The 8605-nt window shown below is 43.1% G+C and overlaps 1 pseudogene; it reads left to right on the forward strand.

Annotated features, from left to right (window-relative positions):
• The first annotated feature begins 270 nt into the window (after positions 1-270).
• LOC129551172 (histone deacetylase 1 pseudogene) lies at positions 271-1765 on the forward strand (annotated as a pseudogene).
• Positions 1766-8605: the final 6840 nt, after the last annotated feature.

The following is an 8605-nucleotide window of genomic DNA, read 5'->3' on the forward strand; positions in this document are numbered from 1 at the left end:
ATGCTGGGCTGGAAGAAGCACAAGCTGGAATCAAGATTGCCAGGAGAAATGTCAATAACCTCAGATATGCAGATGACACCACCCTTATGGCAGAAAGTGAAGAGGAACTCAAAAGCCTCTTGATGAAAGTGAAAGAGGAGAGTGAAAAGGTTGGCTTGAAGCTCAACATTCAGAAAACAAAGATCATGGCATCTGGTCCCATCACTTCATGGGAAATAAATAGATGGGGAGGGACGGACCGACTGACGGGAGGGACGGGAGGCGAGCAAGATGGCGCAGACTCAGGGCACCAAGGGGAAAGTCCGTTACTGTTACGACGGGGATGTTGGAAATTACTATTATGAACAAGGCCACCCAATGAAGCCTCACTGAATCCACATGACTCACAATTTACTCCTTAACTATGGTCTCTACAGGAAGATGGAAATCTATCGCCCTCACAAAGCCAATGCTGTGGAGATGACCAAGTATCACAGTGATGACTACATTAAATTCTTACGCTCCATCCGCCCAGAAAACATGTCCGAGTACAACAAACAGAGGCAGAGATTCAACTTCGGTGAGGACTGTCCGGTATTTGATGGCCTGTTTGAGTTCTGTCAGCTGTCTACTGGTGGCTCTGTGGCAAGTGCTGTGAAACTTAATAAGCAGCAGATGGACATCGCTGTGAATTGGGCTAGGGGCCTACACCATGCAAAGAAGTCCGAGGCATCTGGCTTCTGTTACGTCAATGATATCGTCTTGGCTGTCCTGGAACTGCTAAAGTATCACCAGAGGGTCCTGTATATTGACATTGATATGCCACGGCGATGGCGTGGAAGAGGCCTTCTATACCACAGACCAAGTCATGACTGTGTCCTTTCATAAATATGGAGAGTACTTCCCAGGAACTGGGGACCTACGGGATACTGGAGCTGGCAAAGGCAAGTATTAATTATGCTGCTAACTACCCTCTCCGAGATGGGATTGACGACGAGTCCTATGAGGCCATTTTCAAGCCGGTCATGTCCAAAGTAGTGGAGATGTTCCAGCCGAGTGCAGTTGTCTTGCAGTGTGGCTCTGACTCCCTGTCTGGGGATCAGTTAGGTTGCTTCAACTTGACCATCAAAGGGCATGCCAAGTGTGTGGAATTTGTGAAGAGCTTCAACCTGCCCATGCTGATGCTGGGAGGAGATGGCTACACCATTCATAATGTCGCCAGGTGCTGGACGTATGAAACAGCTGTGGCCCTGGACACAGAGATCCCGAAGGAGCTTCCATACAACGACTACTTCGAATACTTTGGACCAGATTTCAAATTTCATATCAGTCCTTCCAATATGACTAACCAGAGCACTAATGAGTACCTGGAAAAGATCAAACAGCGGCTGTTTGAGAACCTGAGAATGCTGCCCCACGCGCCTGGGGTCCAAAAGCAGGCCATCCCCGAGGACACCATTCCAGAGGAGAGTGGCGATGAGGATGAAGAAGACCCTGACAAGCGCATCTGAATCTGTTCCTCGGACAAACGAATTGCCTGTGAGGAAGAGTTCTCTGACTCTGATGGGGAGGGAGAAGGTGGGCACAAGAACTCCTCCAACTTCAAGAAAGCCAAGTGAGTCAAAACAGAAGATGAAAAAGAGAAAGATCCAGAAGAGAAGAAAGAAGTCACAGAAGAGGAGAAAACCAAGGAAGAGAAGCAAGAAGCCAAAGGGGTCAAGGAAGAGGTCAAGTTGGCCTGAAGAGACCTCTCCAGTTCTGGCTTCTTGCCAAATCCCCACCTTTATCCCACAGCCCTTCAGATTTTATATTTTCTTTTTCTCCGTGTATTTATCTAAAAATATATTAAATATAAATATCCCCAGGGACTAGACAGGAACCAGGGCCCTGAAGTCAGGGCACACATTACTTTTCCAGTAGCTGCCTTGTAACCCATCCTTCCCAAACTCTTGAACCCTAATGGGTACTGGGTAAAAGGGATCCGCTTCAGCAGCCATAGGACAAAATCTTGAAGTGCCTGCTTTGTAGCTTTGAAAAGGTACCCTTACTGAGCATTTGAGAAGGGGTGGCTGGGTCTTCAGGGACTCCCTGTTGTTTTTAGGCTCTTAAGGCAACATCAGCCATTTTTAGATTGGTTCTGTTCTCACGCCTGCCCTCTCTCTGTCTTCCCCCAATTCTGCAGGTGAAGATTGGTAGTCTAGTTTCCATTTTGAGATACTATATTAATTTTTGTGAGAATCTTTGTAATAAAATGGTACATTTCTAAAAAAAAAATAAAAATAAATAGATGGGAAAACAGTGGAAACAGTGTCAGGCTTTCTTTTTTTGGGCTCCAAAATCACTGCGGATGCTGATTGCAGCCATGAAATTAAAAGACGCTTACTCCTTGGAAGGAAAGTTATGACCAACCTTGATAGTAAATTAAAAAACAGAGACATTACTTTGCCAACCAAGGTCCGTCTAGTCAACGCTATAATTTTTCCAGTGATCATGTATGGATGTCAGAGTTGGACTGTGAAGAAAGCTGATCGCCGAAGAATTGATGCTTTTGAATGTGGTGCTGGAGAAGACTCTTGAGAGTCCCTTGGACTGCAAGGAGATCCAACCAGTCCATTGTAAAGGAGATCAATGCTGGGTGTTCATTGGAAGGACTGATGCTGAAGCTGAAACTCCAACATTTTGGCCACCTCATGCGACGAGTTGACTCACTGGAAAAGACTCAGATGCTGGGAGGGATTGGGGGCGGGAGGAGAAGGGGACGACAGAGAATGAGATGGCTGGATGGCATCACCGACTCGATGGACATGAGTTTGAGTGAACTCCGGGAGTTGGTGATGGACAGGGAGGCCTGGCGTGCTGTGATTCATGGGGTCCCAAAGAGCTGGACACGACTGAGCAACTGAACTGAACTGATCATGCTTAATCCCTAGGAAACTCACAACCCCCTTCTCTTGCAGGGGTTCCTCATTTACATAAACTGTCACACACTGAACTAACAGAGGGCTCCTGGGAGAGGACTGGCAGTTTCCTGTGTTCTTCAGAGAGTTTCTATCTGCCTAACAGGTGTGATAACCTTTTTGTCTGGCTGGACTAACAGTTCTTACTAAGTTCTCATTTAGTAAGAGTGAGCGGAGGTGAAGAAGACCCTGGACAGTAAGGGAATCAGGAGGATTTAGCTCTTATTTTGTTTTTATTTATTTTTAAATTACTTAATTTTTTTGGCTCCGTGGTGTGCCACACGGGGCCTTAGTTCATGAGGGATCTTAGTTCCCAGACCAGGGATCAAACCCCATGGCCCTTGCAAGGGAAGCTCGGAGTCTTAACCACTGGGCCACCAGGAAAGTTCCATTGAGCTCTTTTTTTGATCTGTCCTTGTTCACCTTGGACAAGTCACTTCATTTCTCTGAGGTTTATATTTTTCATCTGAAAAGTGAGAGAGTTGGAATAAGTAATTCCTTTAATTCTTTCAAACTTAAAATCTCCTTTTAGTATGTCAAAATGCTGAAAAATTCCCCTGAAGATATCAGCATATTGGTGTGTATCATTTGGTATTATGTGATATGCACCAAGAAAAGTACCAGTTAATTGACTGCATAAAAGATACTGGTTTCCGAGTACCTCTAGAGTTAAACTCTTTATTTAACTTCGGTTTTCATGGTAGATGTGTTTTATGCTATTAGATCTACGTAGCTGCTGATGGTGGTGGTTGAGGTGATTATGGTGGTGGTGGTGGTGGTGTGGTTAGGAAGGTGTGAAGGTGGTGTTGACAGTGCAGTAATGGTAGTGATGGATGGTAGTGATGGATGGTAATGATAGTGTAAACCTCATGGTGACCTTGAATGAAAACACATATATCGATGCTTTCATCACAGAGTCTGTTCATCTTTATGATCCCCATAATCTTTAGTGTATCGCCTTGCACTAAGCAGGTACTCGATACCTGTTTGATGAAGAGTGAAGAGTAGCTGGCAGATAACTACATATGCATCTTGCCCTAATACCTAAGGCAAAAACAAATGCTCTGGTAAAGATCTCAGATTTAATTTCACTTAACGTAACAGGCTTTCTAAGAAAGCTGTGACAATATTAATACTATCACTGAACTCATTTTAGCTGATGTTGCTCATGCTCATCTCTCTAGAGAAGAATGAAAGCTTGTTCAGATTACAGGAGGACCTTTTCTTAAAAGTAGTGGAAGAAAAGTCACTGAAGCAAATCTACTTAAAAAGCTATCAAAAATTCATTGGAAGAAGCTTGACAGAATACATCTGAAAATGAAAACTGAAAACTATGAAAATAATTTCAACTTTATGCAACAAAATTTAGGTGACTGTAGAAACTATGGCTTGGTCCTTGAAATGTACAAAGACTGAACCAAGTATTGCCTTTTTTTTCTCCCAGATGGCATGTAATTTTTTCAACAAAAGTTAGCAACATGGCTGAGTCCCTTTGCTATTCACTTGAAACTATCACAACATTGTTAATTGGCCATACTCCAATACAAAATAAAAAGTTTAATTAAAAAAAAGAACAAAGAGCTACAAATAAAGTTCAGAGCTAAGAAAAAAAAAAAGCTAAGGACACACAGAACACTCAAGATGTAGAAATATTCAGTTTCAGTGTTTTTTCCCTAATGCCTTTCTTAATCTTTTGGATTCTTAAATAATTCCATGGACTCAAGATCATCCTGGTTGATTTTTTTCCTTCTTCAATTGTTAGCTGGTTTACCAGTTATACCAGATTCCATAAATCTTTTATTCTCTAAAAATACTTGATTTAATGAAGTCTTTCCTCTTTTGCAAGATTTAACCCTTTTATTTTGCATTGCATGGGTGGATATTTACAACTTCCAAAAATCGGAGACACTTTCAGAGTTAAGAGGGAAGAGATGCTTGAATACATTTTAGGGAATATTTTCATTACAGGGTAATATTTTCATTACAAGGTGACTTTTGCTTTCCTATAACACAGTGTTTCAGTGCAGGTCCTGATCATTAATATTCAGAAAACAAAGACACATTTTATCAACTCAGCCAGCATCTAGTCAGCATTATTGAAAGAAACTTACTGAGGCAGATAATTGTCTCCAAAGGTGGCTGCAATGATAGTTCTCATCACATATGTGCATTTGACCATGTGACCTTACTCTTCTCTGATCAATAGATGACATCTGTATCTGTCCCTTGAACCTGGGTGGACTTTTGCGACCTTTCTGCCAAAAGAATATGGTGAAAGTGACTTGATTTCAGATCATAAAGGGTGATACAGCTTTTTCCTAGCTCTCAGGCTTGGACACTATTCTTAGGACTGAGCTATAGTAGTGTGAAGAAACCTAGGCCATATGGAGAGGCCACTTGTAAGTGTTCCAGTTGACAGTCTCAGCTATGGTTTCAGACAATAGTCAATCAGTACTAGATGTGTGAATGAGACAGCCTTTGAGATGACTTCAGCCCCAGCCACCACCTGACACCAATTACATGAGAGCCCTTGAGAGAAGACCACCGCCCTGAGCTCAGTCAACTCCTAGGACCATGAAAGATGATAATAAAAAATCACTTTGATCATTTTATGACACTAAGCTTGAGGTGGCTTGCTTTGCAGCAATAGATATCTGAAACACTTTAATGTAATTGGCTTTTCGCATGCTTTTAATATAGTGAAGCTTTAAAATGATAACCTGGGAACCATAAGGACTGCAGAATTCCTGTACCCAGGTCTGCTGCCCAAGCCTAAATACTCTTAGAGTGGTGGTGAGAAGGCCAAGAAGTGGTTCTTCATTTCCCTGAAAATCCAGACATTCCCATGAGGCTCTAAACATTGTAGTAGTGACAGGAGTCTGGTTATGCTATTTATTTATTGGTTGCACAGAGTCTTTGTTGCTGTGCACAGGCTTCTCAACTATCCTCTAGTTGTGGTGCATGGGCTTCTCATTGTGGTGGCTTCTTCTTGTTGTGGAGGATGTGCTCTAGAGTCCACGGGTTCAGTAGTTAAAGCTCGTGGACTCTAGAACTGGGGTTCAGTAGTTGCCCCGAGGCATGTGGAATCTTCCCAGATCAGAGATAGAACGTGTGTACCCTGTATTGGCAAGGGTTTCTTAACACTGGAGCACCAGGAAAGTCCTGGTTAGTGCTATTAAAGTCCTTATCTATCTGGAGACAGTCCTAAGAGGATGGGGCTCAATAGGTAGGACTGAGATGCTCTGGCTATGTTGTTGTTCAGTTGCTAAATCGGGTCCAACTATCTGCATCTCCATGGACTGCAGCATGCCAGACTTCCCTGTCCTCCACTGCCTCCCGGAGTTTGCTCAAGTTCATGTCCACTGAGTCGGTGATACTGTCTCATCTATAGCTCTGGCTACAAAGGAAGTTAAATCTGCTTCTCTAACCATTGGCTGCTGAGGGAAGCTTCTCTCCCATTTTCCAAGGCTGGTCTCTGGACTTAGGATAAGACCTTGACTCATTAGACTTTACTTTGTTCTTAGACCCATTTTACTCTAGGTGAGGGACCTAGTACATATGAAGAACTGGAACTGGAGAAAAGATCTAGAGCAGGAGGAAAGGCTCCGCCAATGAAATATCAGTGGTGAAAGCAAAAAAAAAGTAAACTTGCTGCACAAAGGAAAACATACAGAGCAGAGGGGAGAATGGCCACCTGGAGTATAGCTATCTGCCACATTCCTTCTGTTCCTATTAATTAGGCATGGATTTCTAGGTAGTGAAAGAGTAGAGGGCAAGGATGATAAATTTAGGAGTCAAAATGGCCACGTGGCCATAGGCTTGGGTTTTTTAACATTAATAAGTATTTCCTTGAATATGCAAGATCTCACTAAAATCAGTTTGTGTCACAGAGGAACTGAAGAACCATGGTGGGTCCCAAATAGAGGAAACAGGTAAGTTTATGGCTTCCTCTAAGCTCAAGAAAAGGGGATAAAAAGACATGTAAGGGTTTTTTGGTTTGTTTTATTCTAGATGTTATTCATCAGTTCTGTTTCAAGTAGCAGGAGTGTACTCAAACCATGATGATAGGAATTCATTGATCCTATAACTATACAGCTGTGGATTTCAGGAATACTTATATCCAGGAACTCAAATGAGATCTTTGGAGATCTATATCTTGCTTCATCCTTGTTGACTTGGCTTTGTCTTTATTCTACACTGGCTTCTTGCATGTGGAGAACATGATTTATGCTACCATTGCCAGACTCATACCTCCTTTGTTTGTGGCTTCAGCGTAAAGAGGCTAAGTCTCTAGAAACTGCAGGTAAAAAACACCTGGTGGAACTCTCATTGGCCAGATCTGAGTCATAGTGCCATTCTTAAGGCTAGAGGGCTAGAGTGGGGGTCAGTCTCACCTAAACTCCTTGGAATGGGTCCTCCACCAGAAGTGCTCTGTTTTCAGAAGGAGGGGGAAAATGAGGAGAAACAAAATCATCAGATGTCCATTAAAACTACTTTGACCAGGATTAGAAAGGGACTGAAACTAGGGGCAGATGCTATCCCCAGGAGTAAAGACCAAGCAGTTGGCTAGAACTTTTTGTATCCTGTATAATTCAAAAAACACTCTGAAGTGGTCAGAGTGTAGGAAGCTAAGAAACTCACGAATGAGTCTTTGACTGTATTCTGCTGTGGATCATGGAAACCCACCTACTGGCCTCACCCTGTTCCTAACATGCTTGAATTACCATTTTCCAGCCCAGAGGTTCTATATATTGGGGAACAGGTGATTGTGATGCTTCTCAATGTTTGAAAACTACTGACTTACACTAAGAAATCCAAAACGTTGTATTCAGAAGTTCTCGTTTGGTATCTTGTGGCTTTAAATATACATACTGAACTTTTTGTTGAAACATGATATACATAGAAAAAGTGAGTGATATATATATCAAAAATGATATACATATTATGAGTGTATAGTTTGGTTAACTTTCACAGGCTGACCGTAACCATGAAACCAGTCTCCAGACGAAGAAGCAAAACATTTCCAGTAGCCAGAAGCACTCCCCTCCCTGTAACCTCTTCTGGTCACACGTCTCTTGCCAAGGGTGATCACTATCTTTGAACATCACAAATTTGCTTTTTCCTATTTTTATAATTTATATATTTTGAACTGCGGTGCTGGAGAAGACTCTTGAGAGTCCCTTGGACTGCAAGGAGATCCAACCAGTCCATTCTAAAGGAGATCAGTCCTGGGTGTTCACTGGAAGGACTGATGCTAAAGCTGAAACTCCAATACTTTGGCCACCTCATGCGACGAGTTGACTCACTGGAAAAGACTCTGATGCTGGGAAGGATTGGGGGCGGGAGGAGAAGGGGACGACAGAGAATGAGAAGGCTGGATGGCATCACCGACTCGATGGACATGAGTTTGAGTGAACTCCAGGAGCTGGTGATGGACAGGGAGGCCTGGCGTGCTGTGATTCATGGGTTCGCAAAGAGTCGGACACGACTGAGTGACTGAACTGAACTGAACTGATACAGGGCTTCCCAGGTGGCGTTAGTGGTAAAGAACTTGCCTGCCAATGCAGGAGACATGAGAAACTTGGGTTCGATTCCTGGGTCAGGAAGATCCTCTGGAGGAGGGCATGGCAACCTACCTGTAGAATCCCAAAGACAGAGGAGCCTGGCGG

The sequence above is a fragment of the Moschus berezovskii genome, chromosome 1 (assembly GCF_049115385.1).
Source record: "Moschus berezovskii isolate FMDL1 chromosome 1, NW_MosBer_1.0, whole genome shotgun sequence".
Lineage (NCBI taxonomy): Eukaryota > Metazoa > Chordata > Mammalia > Artiodactyla > Moschidae > Moschus > Moschus berezovskii.